Raw genomic sequence first — 16,438 nt, forward strand, 5'->3', positions numbered from 1 at the left:
CAGTGTGCTGGGATTAGGGACGTGAGCCACCGTGCCAGGCCTATATATTAATATTAGCTTTTTAAAATCAGGATCCAGAGCCAGGCATGGTGGCATGCACTTGTAATGTAACCTCCAAGCTACTCGAGAGGCTGAGGCAGGAGGATTACTTGAGGTCAGGAGTTGGAGGCTGCGGTGAGCTATGACTGCACCACTGCACTCCAGCCTGGGTGACAGAGAGAGCCCCTGTCTCTTTAAAAAATAATAATAATGAGGATCCGAATGAGGTCTGCATGATGAGACTGTGATACGTTTCTTCAGTTTTTCATCTGTAGGACTGGTACTCATTCATTCTCTCTGTCTTCCATGCGGTGTTTTTGTTGAAGCTGGGTCCCTTTACCTGTAGGAGAGCTTCCTATAATGTGTAGCATGCTCCTTGTCCCCTGAATCCTATAAATTCATAGTTGTATCCAGAGGCTTGATCTAATTCAGTTTTGATTTTTTTTCACACAACAGCACATTGGAGATGCTATTGGAAATTTCTGGGAGGCACATGTGGTCTGGTGAATTTCCTTTTGTAATACTGGCAGTCATTGATATTCAATGACTTTAAGGTAGTAGTTTTTTTTTTTTTTTTTTTTTTTTTGAGACATGGTCCCTCTCTGTCGCCCAGGCTAGAGTGCAGTGGCTCAATTACAGCTCACTGCAGCCTTGACCTCCAGGCTCAAGCAATCCTCCTACCTCAGCCTCCCAAGTAGCTGGGACCACAGGCGCCCACCACCAGCTCAGGCTAATTTTTTTTGTAGAGACGAGGTTTCACTCTGTTGCGCCAGCTGGCCTTGAACTCCTGGGCTCAAGTGATCCTCCTGATCTTCCGGTCTTGGTCTCCCAAAGTGCTGGAATTATAAGCATGAGCCACCACGCCCAACCCTTAAGGTAGTATTTTTAGTTATAGTAAAAACCTTCCGTATTCACCCTGTTACAAGTGGTGCCTAGTTTGGTGCTGGGTGGAAAACTACCCGTCTCAGGGCATTGTTTTTCCTTATTCTTGCTTTTTCTTGATTGTAGCTGGTTTTCCTCCTCTGTTAATTATGTGGGAAGTATATTTTCATTAGAGAAAAATTGAAAAGCAGATCTAAACCAAAAGATAAATATTAAAGTAAAACTGTGCCAAATTCTATCACCTAGTGATAACTCCTAAGATTTGGGACATTTTCTTCCCGATTTTCTTGTATGCAAAAAAATACAGGCATCCCTGTGACATCGTTAAAAAAGAAAGGGGTCACACTTCACATGCAGTTCTAGGAGCTGCTATTTTCAATTTGTGGTATGTCTGAAGCCCCCTTTGAGGATCTGGTGGGAGGGACGTGGCCTTCCTCCCTGCCTGTCCATGGGTCACACTGGGCCGGGTGCAGGGAAGGACAGGCGGCCTCTGGTGCGGCCCAGCTGCCAAGTTTTTCAAAGGAAATAAGGGCTTTTGGTTGGCAGGGCGGTTGCTTTCACATCTGTTCTTTTAGGATTCTCTGCTGTTACTCAACACACCATGACCCCAACTGCCCCTTTCCTTCTCCGAAGCCCCGTCTCCCAGGCCTGGCAGAGATCAGGGCCCTGGGGATCATGGGAGTCAGGCCCCTGCCCTTGAGTGGGCTGTGTCACTTACATGAAGTCGGGCTGTTCATCTTTCCTTGTTCTGGCATTGGAACTCAGCCAAGCAGCAGCGATTTAGGAGAGGCAGTAGCCGCGGGGTGACGGGTTTAATGGGAAAGATGCTGTTTACTTAGAATATGTGTTCATTTGGAGTGGCTTTGGGGCTTACCCCAGGCCACCCCTTAGGACTGATTAGGGGTCAGAAGGTGCTGGTGGACCTGGGCATTTTCTTATGTTCCTAGCCTGAGAAAGGAACAGATCCCTGCACATCCCTGAGCCCACAGCTGAGAAGAGATGTGGGCAGAGACCTGGAGGAGGTGGGTGGATGCACTGGAATGTTCCCCGCCTCCCAGTGTGAAAGATGCATCTGGGAGGAGGGGGAGTGTCTCCATCGAGCTGTGCTGCCTCTGCGAGTCCCTCTCCCTGGGGAGCTCACCTCAGTCCCAAGTGTGGAAGAGCTGGGGGGCGTGAAACCACACGGAGTCAGCCCTGCTCTGTCCTCCCACATGGGGTGAGCGGGACGGGGTGCTCACACTGCTGGCTGCACCGAGTGGGTGCCATGTTTCTGCACTGTGTTATTGTTGGGAGTATCTGGGTACAGGTCAATCTGGCAGAAATGTCGTGAGGGCCTGTGGGTGCTGGGGAGAGGTGGTCCTTGCCCCCAGCCAGATGGGTCTGATGGAGGCGAAGACAGGACCTTCAGTCACTCCTGAGCAGGGAGGGTGCTGCATGAATAAGTTCAGGTTCTTTGAGCTGCAAGTACCAGAAACCCACTCTAACCAAAGGGAAAGGGAGAAAGAGAGGACTTGAGACTTTGTGGGGATTCAGGCATGGCTGGATCCAGGGGCTCAAATGGTATCATGAAGACTCTGCTTCTCTCTCCATTTCTCTGTCTTGGCTTCCTTTTCAGGCCAGTTCTTCCACAGAGAGGTTGTATTTGTAATCTTTTGCTGTGTAACAAATTACTCCAATTACCTCATAATTTCTGTAGGTCAGGAGTTCAGGCTGAGCTGGGTGCTTCTGGCTGGGGTTCTCTGATGAGGTTGCAATCAAGCTGCAGTCATCTAAAGGCTTGACTGGGGCTGGAGGGTCTGCCTCCAAGGTGGCTTTGTCACATGCAGGGTGGGTTGGTGCTGGCTGCTGGTGGGAGACCTCAGTTCCTCGAACACAGATCCCTTCTTGGGGCTGCTTGAGTGTCCTTGAGCCATGGTGTCTGGCTTCCCCTAGAGGGAGTGATCCAAAGGAAAGTTGAGTGGAAGCTGCGGTATCTTTCATGATCTCAGAAGCCACACATTGTGGTTTCCACGATATTTTATTGGTCACACAGGTGGTGTAGGAGGGGACCATTCACGGACATGAGTGCCAGGGGACAAGGGTCACTGGAGGCTGACTGCCACTGTGGCAAAGATGGCCCAAGTGACTCATAGCTCACACCTACTGCCAAGTGAATGAGAACACTTTCCCACAGTCCCATCAAAAGTCCCGGAAGTGAATTTCACGGGACCACCTGAGTCTCACACCCATTCCTCAATATACACTAGTTGTGAGTCCACCCCTGCAGGGCTGGTTCCCCATAGAAACAGGGAGCTGTTACCAAAAGTGGACATGACATCCTCTATGGAGAGGTCTGTGGCATTGTGGCCTAGAGGAGGTGGTGGTGGGGCACTGGGGAAGGCTTCCTGGTAGAGGCGGCACCTGTACCTGGCGGGATGGGTAGCATTTTGAGCATTCCAGGGACACTAAGGCCTGAGCAAAGGCATGGAAGAGTCAGGCAGCTGGGTAGCAGGAGGGAGATAAGGATGGAAAAGTGTGTTTGGCCAGGTGGGGGTCCCCGAGAGGCAGGAGGAGGAGGCAGGACTTGCCTCTGGAGGCACAGGCAAGCCATGGAAGGTGTTTGAAGGAGGGGCAGGCACGTCACAGAGCCTATGGATCTAGGGTTTAGAGCGGGGAGAACGTCTGGCTGGCCTCCTCCCTGCTGGCTTGCACCAAGCACCCACCATGTGCCTTGTCGGCATTTCTCACAGCCCCTCACGGGCTCCCAGCAGAGTGGGCCACATCTCCTGACTTTACAGAGGGGCTCCCTGAGCCACCAGGGTCCCCTAGCTCCGCCAAAGTCTCTCCCTGGAGCCCCTGACTCCAGAGCTCTCAGAGAGGAATAATAGCAGGACCTTCCTGAAGGCTCCTCTTCATCCCGCCAGGACGATAGGCGAGGCTGGCAACAAGTGGCCAGCCCGATTGCTCAGACCCTCCCAGGGCTCCTCCCGGTGCCGTGAACCCCTGACCTTAGGGGAAGGAAGAGGTGACTGTGGCATGGACAGTGGTTTTTGTTCTCATACCCCCTGGCCCCTACAGAGACGTGCCCAGAGTTCCAAGCCCAGTGGGTGCTGGGGCTTTCCTCCCCCCAGTAAGGGCTCGACATCTGGGTTTGTGTGGCAGGGCCAAGCTGTTTGCTCAGCGCTCAGTGTTATTTGTCCCTTGGCTGACTGACAGCTTGACTGTCTGCTTCGTTTTGGCTGCAGTTTGAGTCTCTCCTACTGGCTGTTTCATGGCCTCATCTTGAGCCCCCATTGTTACCCAGGGGAGGAGGTCCTTCTCCCCTAAACTCTGGGCCACATATGCCTGGACCGTGCTGGGTACTTCTCCTCAGATTTTTTTTTTTTTTTTTTTTTGAGACAGGGTCTCACTTTGTCACCCAGGCTGGAGTGCAGTAGTGTGACCTCAGCTTACTGCAACCTTTGCTTCCTAGGCTTAAGTGATCCTCCTACTTCAGCCTCCTGAGTAGCTGGGATTCAGGTGCCCGCCACCATGCCTGGCTAATTTTTGTATTCCTTCCACCTCAGCCTCCTGCGTAGCTGGGATTCAGGCGCCCGCCATCAAGCCCGGCTAATTTTTGTATTTTTGTTAGAGTCGGGGTTTCACCATGTTGGCCAGGCTGGTCTCGAACTCCTGGCCTCAAGTGATCCACCCTCCTCAGCCTCCCAAAGTACTGGGATTACAGGCGTGAGCCACCATGCCCTGCCAGCTTCTCCCCAGAGCTTTATGCCATGCCTTTGGTGGGCACCTCTTAGCTCCTCCCAGCCTAGGAACTTGCATGAAAGGGAACTATGTCCAAGTCAGTTTTGTGTCCCTAGCACCAGGGAAGAGGATGGGGGTTGCTGAGAGGGACAGGAAAGGATTGGGGTTGTGCTGTGTGCCCTGGCGCCTCTACCGAGCAGAAACCAGCCTTCCCTGTCTGTTGCTGTGAAAGCTCAAGGTTGCCCTTCTTTGGGGGAGTTGAAAGAAAGAGGGTGTTTGTTCAGCAGACTTGGGAGCCCTGTGTGCCAGGGCTGGGAGATCTTGGGTGAGGGTACCCACCATGCTCATTACCTTGTAATGGGGTTAGGGGCAGCCTGTCCCCATGGAAGCTTGTCCTTGTTCCCAGGGAGGGTCAGGAGCATGGGTTGTGAAGTCAGGTAGACCTGAGCTTGAATCCTGGCTCTGCCTTTTCATAGCTGTGTGTGCTTGGGCCAGCAATGTGGTGTCTCTGAGCCTTGGTGCCTTCTTCTACAGAGGGATGATAGCAGGCCCTTCCTCAGTGGGGCTGCCAGGGAGTGCCATGAGGCTGTGTGTGTAAAGTCCTGGGTGATGCCTGTGTGGATCCCAGGGAGCATTGACCTGTGTGTGCTCAGATCCTGCCTGCCGGGACCTCCTAGACAGCGTGAGGGGGTGGGGTGTCAAATGGTGGCTGGTGGCTGCGGCTGCGGGGAGCAGCTGGCTTGAGGCAGTGCTGAGGCTGCAGCAGGGAAGAGACTCACCGCCACATCTTCCAAGGAGAAAGCTGGGAGGGCGGCCTGGGAGGGCAGGAGGTATTGCTCAGTGGGACAGGAGGAACCTTGGTTATCAAATGGCAGGGTTTACTGTGCTCCTCTCATTATCAAACTGCGGGGTTCGTTATCACACAGCCCCTGCTGTATGGCCAGTTTATCTGCACACACTCCCTGCTCTACGGCCGGTGCTGGAAAGCCCAGGGCCCCATAAGCTCCCAGCAGGCAGTGGGGAACCCCTCTCCTGTGTCCAGGCATCCACATGTGCCCTCTCCAAGCCGCCCCTTTTCTCAAGCCGAGATCATCTTGCAGAAATGTTGGTCAGGGTGGGTCGCTCCCCACCTGCCGTTCCCCTGGACTTGCCCTGCCTCCTATGCCCCTTCCCCTTGGCCCCCGATATCTCCCCCAGCGGCTCCATCTCCACGCCGTGCTTTCCTCAGGGTTTGAGCATGTGTCTCATCAGCCTCTCGCCCACTGGGCCAGGTCAGATCTGTTCTGTTTCCTGAATCTACTGAGCATCCAGCACCATGCCCTCCTGCATATGCAAACGGGTATCCCTCAGTACCCATTTAAAAATGGACGGGTAATTTACATACAGACAAGTGCACAAACCTTCAATGTACAGGGTAATGAGTGTACTTAGGCACTCGCCTGTATAACCAGCACCCAGAGGGAGATTTAGAATCTCCTCAGCCCCCAGAAGGTTCCTGTGTGCCCCTTTCCAATCAGCGGCCTCCCTAGAGGCAACCGCTGTCTTGCTGTCTGTCACTGTAGATTAGTTTCATCATTTCTGAAGTTTCATATAAATGGAAACGTGCTGAATGTGTCTTTTGTGGGTGGGTCTTTCACTCTCCTTGCCATCTCGGATATTCATTCATGTTGTGTGTTAGCAGTGATCTGTTCCTTTTTACTGCTGAGTAATTTTCTGTTGTGTGAATATATGAAAATTTGTTTATCCATTTACTCATTGCAGGATGTTTGGGTTTGCAGTTTGACTGTTAGGATGAAAGCTTCTCTGAACACTTGGATAGAAGTCATTTGTGGACACATGTACTCATTTCTTTTGGGTAAATACCTGAGATTGAATTGCTGAGTCATTGGGGAAGCATATGGTTTGCTTTTGTCCACACTGCCAGTCAGTTTTCATCACGGTGGCTCCATTTTACATTCCCACTGGCAGTACATGAGAGTGAAGAGCTGCTTCTCCCCCTTGTCAACACTTGGTATTTTCATTTTAATTTTAGCCATTCTAGTGGTACAGTGGAATCTCTATATGGTTTTAATTTGCTGGTGACTAATGGTGTTGAGTGCCTTTTTCATGTGCTTATTGGTCATTTTGGCATCCTCTTTGTTGAAGTACCTGTGTAAGTCTCTTGTTCATCTTTTAATTTGGCCGTTTGTCTTTTTCTTATTGGTTTGTGGGAGGTCTTTTTTTTTTTTTTTTTTTTCTGAGACAGAGTCTCACTCTGTTGCCCAGGCTGGAGTGCAGTGGCGTGATCTCGGCTCACTGCAACCTCCGCCTCCCAGGTTCAAGCGATTCTCCTGCCTCAGCCTCCCAAGTAGCTGGGATTACAGGCACATGCCACCAAGCCTGGCTAGTTTTTATGCTTTTAGTAGAAACGGGATTTTGCCATGTTAGCCAGGCTGGTTTCGAACTCCTGACATCAGGTGATCTGCCCACCTCTGCCTCCCAAAGTGCGAGGATTACAGGCATGAGCCACCGTGCCCGGCCTGGGAGATCTTTATATATGCTAGGGAGGAGTCTTTTGTCAGTCATATAGGATGTGACTTTCTCCTAGTCAGTGGCTTGTCTTTCCCCTCTCTTGATGATGATTATGTCTGTTCCTTCTCTGCTCTGGGACATTTGCTGGGGAGACATTTGCTGATAGGAGGGCAACCCTGATGGGGAGGATCCCCTGAGGTCTCCCACTCCCTCCTGTGGCCTCTGGAGCAGCCTGGAACCCTGTGTGAGTCCTATGCCTGTCTCCACCAGATGGCAGACCTTAGATCACCTGCTAGTTCCCTGCATGGGGCCTGGCACAGAGACAGCACCTAACGTGTCCAGTTCCACCTGATCGGTATGCGTGGGATGTCTACTCTGTGACCGGCTGGGGCTGGATGCTGGGGACACAGCTGTTGACATTACAGCTGCCCTCCCATCTCTGCCCTCCTCAAGGATATAACCTAGGAAAGACAGACCAGCAACCAGTGGTCACAGCACAGAGGTGCTATGATGGAGGAAGGTGCAGGGGCTAGAAGACCAGAAGAGGGGTGTCTGACCCCGGATGTGGGAGGTGGAGGAGGTACAACCTTGCTTTGAGGAGCTCATAATCCCAGGATGCCAGTCACATGCTCAGAAGGGCTCCCTGAGGACCAGGTGCTGCTGTGGCCAGAGGACTGGAGGCCTCTCCCTCTGTTTTGTGAGTCTCCAGTCCCTCCTCTTAGCCTCTCCTGATCTGCTCCCTCACCACTGAGCACCCCATGATCCCAGTGGGGAAACTGAGGCCTGGCATAGCAGAAGGGGTGCTGGGGTTTGATTCCCAGCCTCATGGTGCCCAGGGATGTTGGGGTTCTCCAGGGACTCTGATTTTGGAATAGGAGCCCCAAGGATGGGCCCGCCCCTGCCCTGCTCCCAGCACGGGAGCGCAGGTGAGATGGAGAGGCAGTGGGCTGGGCTGGAAGATCTTTGACCTCTCCTGCGCCCCTCTCAGAGGTGGACGGGGCCACCTTACTACATAGATAGGGAAATTGAGTCCCAGGAAGGCGAGGGGGGCCTGTCTGTGAGCGTCAGAGCCCGCAGGAGGTTCAGGCCAGACCGCTAATTGCTAATTGCTCACTAAGGTTGCATTTGCTCCCCACTTCGAACAGTTGTCTTGGGGCTTCTAATGGAGGTTTTTGGTGCTTGTTTTATTATTATTATATTTTTTTCAAAATTGTTCCAGCTTCAAGCTTCAAATTTCCATGAAGTCATTGGAGCCCGACAGCTCCCAGGCCTGGCAGCTCCCAGGCTGCGGAGAGCAGCACTGTGGCTGGGGGAGGGGGCCCTGCACACTCCGAGAGGCTGGGCTGCGGGCTGTGCCTTAGCCTCGCTGCCACCGCCGCCGCCGCCGCCGCTGCCGGAGCAGGAAGTGGTGGGTCCCAGATGTGACTCACTCTCATTAGGTAGCGTGGAAGGAGCCTTCGGATGGGTGAGCCTGGACGTGTCTGAGGAAGGGCAGGCGGGGGCCGGGCCACCTCCCTGCAGACCCTGGCCGGCTGCTGGGGCCCGGGAGGAGAGCCAGGTAAAAGCGGGGTGTGGGGATGGAGTGTCACCCGTCCTAGTGGCTTGAGCCCCAGGGGACCGGGCTGGACAGTGGGTGGGAAGCAGCTCACCCGGCAGCCTGGCCTGGGAGTGCACTGGGCAGGGTCTGGGCTGGGGGAGTAGGAGGCTCCGGGAGCCTACTGGGCAGATGGCTGGGAGAGGCGGCCCCTCAACAGGGGACCAGAGGCGACTTGTCACTGGCTTTTCCCAGCCTGACAAGAAAGTGCGGTTGTGACCACGATGTTGTACATCTGGCCCGTTCCATCTGGAATTCTAGGAACCACAGACTCTCAAATGTCCACACTCCTTCTCGAGGGTGTAATTTTACATTTACAAGCACACATGACTTTTCTCAATGAAAGGAAACATTGGCGAGGGAAGGGCAATTCAACTAATTTTATGAAATTATAAAACAAAAAACAAACAAAACCTCTGAAAGGGGTGCATGCCTGAGGGTCAGGGAACCAAGATGCCTCCGAAAAGTGGACTGGTTTCCCTTTCCCTGCAATGCCTCTCCTCCATCCCCCAGGGACCGCGTGGACCATCTGGAGTGGGTCTTTCTGGAGCTTTCTATGCATTCATCTAAACGTGTGTGCACAGAGGGTGAGGCAGTTGCCTCTTCTCTGTGTCATCACATCAGGGTCAAGGGCAGGGACATCTGTGGCTGGGGGCTTCCTCCCTGGACAGCCATTGCTGGAGAGGAGAAGGGAGGGCCGGGAGGGGGAAGCCGAGGGCCTGGAGGTAGGGGCCAGGCCAGGCCACCTACGACAGGGTCCCTGGGTCCAAGGCCTGGACGGGCAGCCAGTGTGGGCTGGATGTGTCTGGAAGGGCTGTGTGACCGTGGGCCTTCACTAGCATCACCATCGTGCAGGTGGAGGCTGTGAGGGGTGGACTCAACACCAGTGTTTCTCGGAGTGAGGACCGGGCTGCCCAGGGAATCGCAGGGAGTTCTAGCCTGTATGTGGAAGGACACATTTAAAATCTAAGTATTTGTCTTGGGGAAAAGAAATCTGTAAATAGGACATTGACATTGTGACGTCATGACTGTATTATTATCTTAGACGAGGCCAAAGAAGACACAAAAGTGACAAGCCAGCCAATTTGAGAGGAAGTGCCAAGTGCCGGCCCTGCAGGAAGTGCAGGAGGCTGAGGGGGGCTGCAGCTCAGGAAGGCATTTGCTGCACAGCCTTTGCTTCCCACCCAGTTGTCTGTCTTCCCACCTCCAGAGGCCCTGAATTCCCAAGGTTTACCTGCAGTTCCTGGTACAGGGTGTGGGGGAGGGGAGGCTCTCAGATTTTTCCAGATTCTGTGGCCCTCAGAAGGGAAGGTGTGAACTTTGTGGAGGCAGTGTCTCCGGTGGTATTTTCTTTCTTTCTTATTTTTATTTATTATTATTTTTTGAGATGGAGTCTCTGTTTGTTGCCCAGGCTGGAGTGCAGTGGTACCCTCTTGGGTCACTGTAACCTTTGCCTCCTGGGCTTAAGCCATCCTCCTCCCTCAGCCTCCTGAGTAGCTGGGACTACAGGTACCACAGCACCACACCTGGCTAATATTTGTATTTTTAGTAAAGACGGGGTTTCACCATGTTGGCCAGGCTGGTCTCGAACTCCTGACCTCAAATGATCCACCCACCTCGACCTCCCAAAGTGCTGGGATTATAGGTGTGAGCCACCACCCCCAGCCTCTTTTTTTTTTTTTTTTTTTTTTTTAAGACAGAATCTCACTCTGTCACCCAGGCTGGAGTGCAGTGGAGTGGTCATAGCTCACTGCAACCTTGAACTCATGAGCTCAGGCAATCTTACTGCCTCAGCCTTCCAAAGTGCTGGGATTACGAGCATGAGCCCCACGCCCAGCCTTCTAGTGCTGTTTTCATGAAAGAAGCAGCTGTTTACTAGCAGCTGTTTTCCGGGTGATGAGGGTGAAGCTGGTATTACAGAACCTCTTTGCCAGGAGTAGGTCTGGGAGGTTTGCTTGAGGGCATGGAGGTTGGTGTAGGGAGAGCTCAGGAAGTAGAAGGTGGGCTGGAGTGTGGCCTCTGGACAGGCCGCAGGAGAGTCTCAAAAGGAGAAAAGATCCCAGCACTTTGGGAGGCCAAGGTGGGTGGATCACTTGAGCCCAGGAGTTCGAGACCAGCCTGGGCAACATGGTGAAACCCCGTCTCTACAAAAAAATACAAAAATTAGCTGGGTGTGGTGTTGTGTGCCTGTAGTCCCAGCTACTTGGGAGGCTAAGGCAGGAGGATCCTTTGAGCCCAGGAGTTGGAGGCTGTAGTGAGCCATGACTGTGCCACTGCACTCCAGCCTGGGTGACAGAATGAGAACCTGTCTCAAAATAAGTAAATAAATTTTTAAAAAGAGACAAAAGTCTGACTCGATGGTTGCACTGGGGACATGCACCCCACTCTACAGTTTATAGCTACTGATTTGACCCATTCCCCACCTCCTCCACCGCTCCATGTGGTAGGTGCTGTTCACCTCCAGTTTACAGAGAAGACAGGGCCCCAGAGGGGCTGTCTATCCTGAATCACCCAGCAGATCGGTCTCCAGGCATCCAGTTGTGCCCACCACAGTGTGGTCTGCTGCCGTGTTTGAGCCTGGAGTCAGGGCCAGGACACTGTGTCTTTGGCGAGATCAGATGGGGCAAAGCTGAGAACAGGGGCTCTGGTTGGTGCTGAGGGATTCATGGGGGTGGTCCTTACTGGGAGGATGAGGAATTGGGCTCCTGTGAGGGCCTCCCCTACCCTGCCCTGTGCCTGGCCTTCGCTGGGCCCACTGCAGGAGGGAAGGGGTAGGACAAGGCCTTCTGCGTGGCTGGGCCAGGGAGGGCTGTCTCACATGCTTTCCTGGATGTGTGGTTGGGTTGTGCCTTAGCTGGGAGGTAGGCAGTTTGTCCACTCCCTGTCATTGCAAGGGTCACAGAGGTGGCTGGGTGGCCTGTCCCTCAGCACCGCTCCTTGCCTCCCTCCTGCTGTCCTGGAGGAAGAAGATGTGGACTTGTTCATACTGAGGTGATGCAGCATCCCCTCTCCCACCTCTCCCACTGCCCAGGGAGAGAGCAGCGCTTAACCCCGCTGGAGAAAGTTCCAGGCCTTTGAGGGAGCATGCAGAGTGGGTCACAGTGGATGCCTGTATCAGAGCAGCCCATTCTAGCTTTTCATGGGGTGGGAGGGAGGCATTTACTACTTTTAAAAGACGCGTGTGGCCAGGCACCGTGGTTCACACCTGCAGTCCCAGCACTTTGGGAGGCTGAAGTGGGTGAATCACTTGAGCTCAAGAGTTTGAGACCAGCCTAGGCAACATGGCACAACCCCAACTCTACAAAAAAATTACAAATATTAGCCAGCATGGTGGTGCATGCCTGTAGTCCCAGCTACTCAGGAGGCTGAGGCAGGAGGATTGCTTGAGCCCAGGAGGTGGAGGCTGCAGTGAGCTGAGATCATGCCACTGTACTCCACTCTGGGTAATAGAGCAAGACCCTGTCTCAGATAGCTAGCTAGCTAGCTAGATAGATAGATAAACAGATAGATAGACACATGTAGCCAAGAGCTGGAAGTTAGTTGGAACTGGAGAATGAGACCACATCTGAACACCAGCCAGAGAAGCAGGGGTCTTCCAGAGGTTATCCGGTCCAGCCCCCTGCCTCCAGGCAGAACTGGACTGTGCTCTGGTCTGGCGGCATGGGTTCCAGCTCTGCTCTGCCTCCTCCCAACAGCGTGTGAGAGGAGCAAGGGATGGAGCCTGTTTCTTGCACCTGTGAAATGGGGTTGGTAAAGGTACCCCCTGCATCAAGTGGTTGTAAAGATTAAACGAGCTGATGCACACTCTGCGCCTGGCACAGTGGAGGCGCTACCTAAGTGGAAGTGTGCGTCACTATCAGTGTCGTGAGGCTCTCCTCTGCCTTGTCCTGCCATGGGTGAGAGACTGGACCTCCCTGGGGGAGGCTGGGTGGTATAGGCGGGCAGGGCTGAGCTGAGCAGCCTCCCTGTCACCTATATCCCTTGGGCTAATCATTTTCTCTCTGTTCCTCAGTTTCCTTATCTGTAAAATGGGGCTGATGGCAGTGCTCAGGTAGGTTAATGGGAGGGCTAGCTGGGTGAACACCCTTCCCAGTCACCTGAGACTGGTGTGCCCAGGCTGAGAGGTTGCCACGCAGTGGCTGGAGCCCCTCCAGCTGTGTGTGCCGGGGATCCCGCCAGCCCCCTCATCTGTCCAGTGGCCCCCTCCCCACCAAGGACAGTGGCACGGTGTCGCCCAGCTTGCCATAGGCATCTGGCCTGACCTGCTGCTGCCCACGGATTTCTCAATTGGCCACATCATGGCTAGGGTATTGCCCAACCCTGAGTGCAGACCTGCTTGGCCGAAGCACCCTCCATTCCCTGCTCTCCCCTGGAAGCCTGGAAGCCTTTCTAGAAGGGACCAGTGTCGGGGTGGAGAAGGGTTGGGCAGTGAGTCTGGGACCAGAGCTCTGTTCCTCTTTGGTGGCCTTTTTCCTTGGAATACCTAGGACTGTGCTTTCCTGCTGCCACCTGCTCTCTCATTTTTTATTTTGACAGGGTCTGGCTCTGTTGCCCAGGCTGGGGTACAGTGGCCTGATCATGGCTCACAGCAGCGTTGACCTCCTGGGCTCAAGAGATCCTCCCACCTCGACCTCCCAAAGTGCTGGGTTACATGCATGAGCCACCACACCTGGCCTGTCCTCTTTGATGGGCCAATTTCACAGGCATTTTCTGAGCACAGCACAGCCCAGTGCTGCCGAGATGAACCTGAGCAGACTCTGTGTTAGGATGGGGTGGGGACGGCTGACTTTGGGCCTGGGAGAAGGTCCTCCCTGTTCTAGAGCACAGCCATCTGGTCAGTTTCTCCTGGCTTGTGAGGCCCTCCTCGACCGGGCCTGACTTCCCTCCCCACTCCCGCTGCTTGTCGCCGTCATCCACTCTGGGCCAGCCCCCCTGACATTTTCATCCCCAGCTTGGCTCTCTCCTGCCCCTTTCCCGCCCTTGGCCCCCACAGTTCCCGCTGCCTGGGGTGTTCTCCCCAACCGCTCCTTGGCTGTGTCCCCCAGGTGAGGGCCTCCTTCAGGGGTCCTCCAGCATGGGGAGAAGAGGGGACCCAGCCGGCTCTGCTCCTGAGCCGTTCACTCAGTCGCCTCCCCCACCCCCTTGGCCTTGCTTTGAGCCCCTGTCTTGCTGTGGCTGGGGCCCAAAGGATGCCGGGATACCCTCTTCTCGCCATCCTCCCTTTATGTCCCTGTCTCCCCCACCACCGCTGACCACTGGAAGGGTGACCCCACGACTGGGCCTGAGGGAAAGGGAAGCCAAGGGAGGTCTTTGGTGCAGGTACCCCAGTTTCCAGTTGTGTTTCCTGGCCCCAGGCTCTGCCCATTCTTGCCTCCTCCCAGGGTATCAGGACATGCTGGAGGTGACGGGGCAGAAGGAGCGGCCATGACCCTCAGGCACAGGCCTGTCCCCTGGGGAGGAGCTCATGTCTCCAGAAGACAGAAGATACCTGCAGTGGGTGGTGCCACCACCCGCCTTCTAGGGCCGAATCCCTGGAAGCTGCTGGACCCAGGGCACCCTGATCGGGGTGCTTTGTCTTCCAGGCCCCAGGCTCTTCCTGCCCTCCAGGGTGCCCTTCCTGCCCCTGTAACTGGCCAGCTTTCCTCATGCTGGCCTCTGAAACAACTCAGTCACACTGCCTCGGGCACAGCTCACTGAGGTCATTGCTTCCTGGAGTCACTGATTGGCTGGGCAGGGAGAAGCCTAGCACCCTGGGATGCAGCTGCTCTGCACAGATGGGGAAACTGAGGCCCAGGGAGCTATGCAGCCTTGGGGCTGATGTGTCATCCTGGTAAGAGCTACGTTGGAGTCGCAGGCCCTGCCGCATTCACAAGCACGTCCCTTGGCCTCACTCATGGGAGGGGTGTGGACTGGGGGCCAGTCTTGTGGGCTTGTCTTGGTCCTGCTGCTGTTCTTGGGAGTCTGGGTCTCCCTCCTCCTGGGCATCTCCTCGCTGGAGCAGGGGTCCAGGGTGCTGGTGTAGGCTGGGATGAGACCTCCTTCTGTATGTGTGCATCTGGCTCCTGGGCCCCCAGGCCTGTCTCCGGTACCCCATCTGGCTGGGAGGAAGAGCCCTTTTAAGTTGTCTGAAGGAGCTATTTTAAGGGGGGGCCTGGGCTAACGGGAAGTGGCCTCTTTTGATATACCCAGACTCCCTGGAGACACTGCTCCATCCCCTGGGGGCAGGGACCAGCACTTCTGTATCCCTTTGTCAGGCTCAGCTCTCCTGGGCATGGGTACAAGAGCAGAGCTGCCCTTTGGGGGCAGGCAGGAAGTGAGGCTGAGACCCTGGTACTGAAGTGTGTCCCCAGTGCCTGTTTATGTCACGATCTCTCAGGCTGCTCACCCTGGTGTCTGGAGCTGACTGGGGTGGCCCTGGATGATGGTACTTGCTGTGTGCCCACATCTACATGAAGCCCCTGAGAACTGGTATTGTTACCAGTCCGTTCTGTGGGTTAGGAAACTGAGGCCCAGAGAGGTTCAGGAACATGCCCAAGGTCACACAGCTCCTCCAAGGGGGAGCTGAGATTCACAGCCTGCTGTTGGATCTCAGAGCTTGTGCTCCCAACCACCATGCTTTCCTGCCTTCCCTTCTGCCTGCCCTGGCATTTCTTTCCCTCACTGGGCTCATTTATGACAATCTGCCCTCCTCCTGGCGTGAGCTCCTCAGGGGACCCGTGCCTGTCTTGTGTGTTGTAGCAGCAGCAGCACCTAACCCTGCACTGCTTCAGGCAGGAGCTCAGTGGCACTTGGCAGATGGGGGTCTGGTGGCGCCAACATGTGGCCTCTTTCCTGGTGGCAGGATGGGCCCCTTTCCATGTGCAGTGGGGGTTTATGAGGTTTTATAGCTATGAGGTCATGTCACTGCTAGAATAGGCCATGGAGCGAAGAGAAGGGTTTCATCCCCATTGCTCAGGTGAGAAACTGAGTCCTGAGAGGCAGATCACCTGCCAGAGCTCATGCAGATGGGACTGGGGACTCCAGGGTTGGGGCCCAGTCCTTAGCTGCCAGTTCAGTGCTGGCTGTACCCCCTAGTCTGTGGAGTATGGGGTTTGATGTCCCCATGTACCCGGCAGGGTTAGATCCTGGGAGCTGGGTAGCACCTGGCTGGACGTGCAGCCAGGTAGTGACAGGTCAGGGTGGCCTGTGCTTCTGTGGGAGGTGCAGGCCCTGGGGAAGCTAAGGAACGAGGCCAGACTGGGAGGGGACCAGGCAGCCTTCCTGGAAGAGGTGGCAGCTCAGGTTGGCCCTGAAGGGCGGGCAGGAGTTCGCCAGGCAGAAGGCGTTTGGAGGTGAGGAGGTGGGCGTGTTTTTAGATTGCCAGAGTTGGAGATGAAAGGGTGGGGCTTGTTTGGGGAACCGAAATCAGCCAAATCACGCAGCCACAGAGGAGGCCCGGGAAGCTCCAGAGGTGTTTTTTGGCCAAGGGGTGAGCAGAGATCGGGCTTGGTGTTTTGGGGGGTCCTGGGTAGGTGTGGGAGGCCTGGTTTCGGGGGCCATGGGGCTCCTGTGGCGTGAGACTCCATCACAGTGACCTCCTGTGCCCAGTAGCTCCGTAAGGGCAGGGTTTGTGGAAGGAAGCTGTGAGTGACCGGGAATGGGGGCTTGGGCTCCAGGGACAGCCATGGCGAGGGCTCTTGAGCCTCTGTGTGG

At 54.9% G+C, this 16,438-nt stretch overlaps 1 protein-coding gene across 7 annotated transcripts in view; it reads left to right on the forward strand.

Annotated features, from left to right (window-relative positions):
• ADCY7 (adenylate cyclase 7) overlaps positions 1–16,438 on the forward strand; it is a 73,583-nt gene that overhangs the window by 13,341 nt on the left and 43,804 nt on the right. Inside the window, exon 1 of one of the 7 annotated variants that reach the window (XM_009250706.4) lies at positions 8,445–8,710. The exons of 5 other annotated variants lie outside the window; for them this stretch is intronic. The gene's annotated coding sequence lies outside the window, so the exon portion shown is untranslated. Of the gene's footprint in view, positions 1–8,444; positions 8,711–16,438 lie in introns of those variants that run through there. One more of the 7 variants, XM_009250707.4, reaches the window with a different exon arrangement.

Source organism: Pongo abelii, chromosome 18, assembly GCF_028885655.2.
Source record: "Pongo abelii isolate AG06213 chromosome 18, NHGRI_mPonAbe1-v2.0_pri, whole genome shotgun sequence".
In the NCBI taxonomy this organism is placed as follows: domain Eukaryota; kingdom Metazoa; phylum Chordata; class Mammalia; order Primates; family Hominidae; genus Pongo; species Pongo abelii.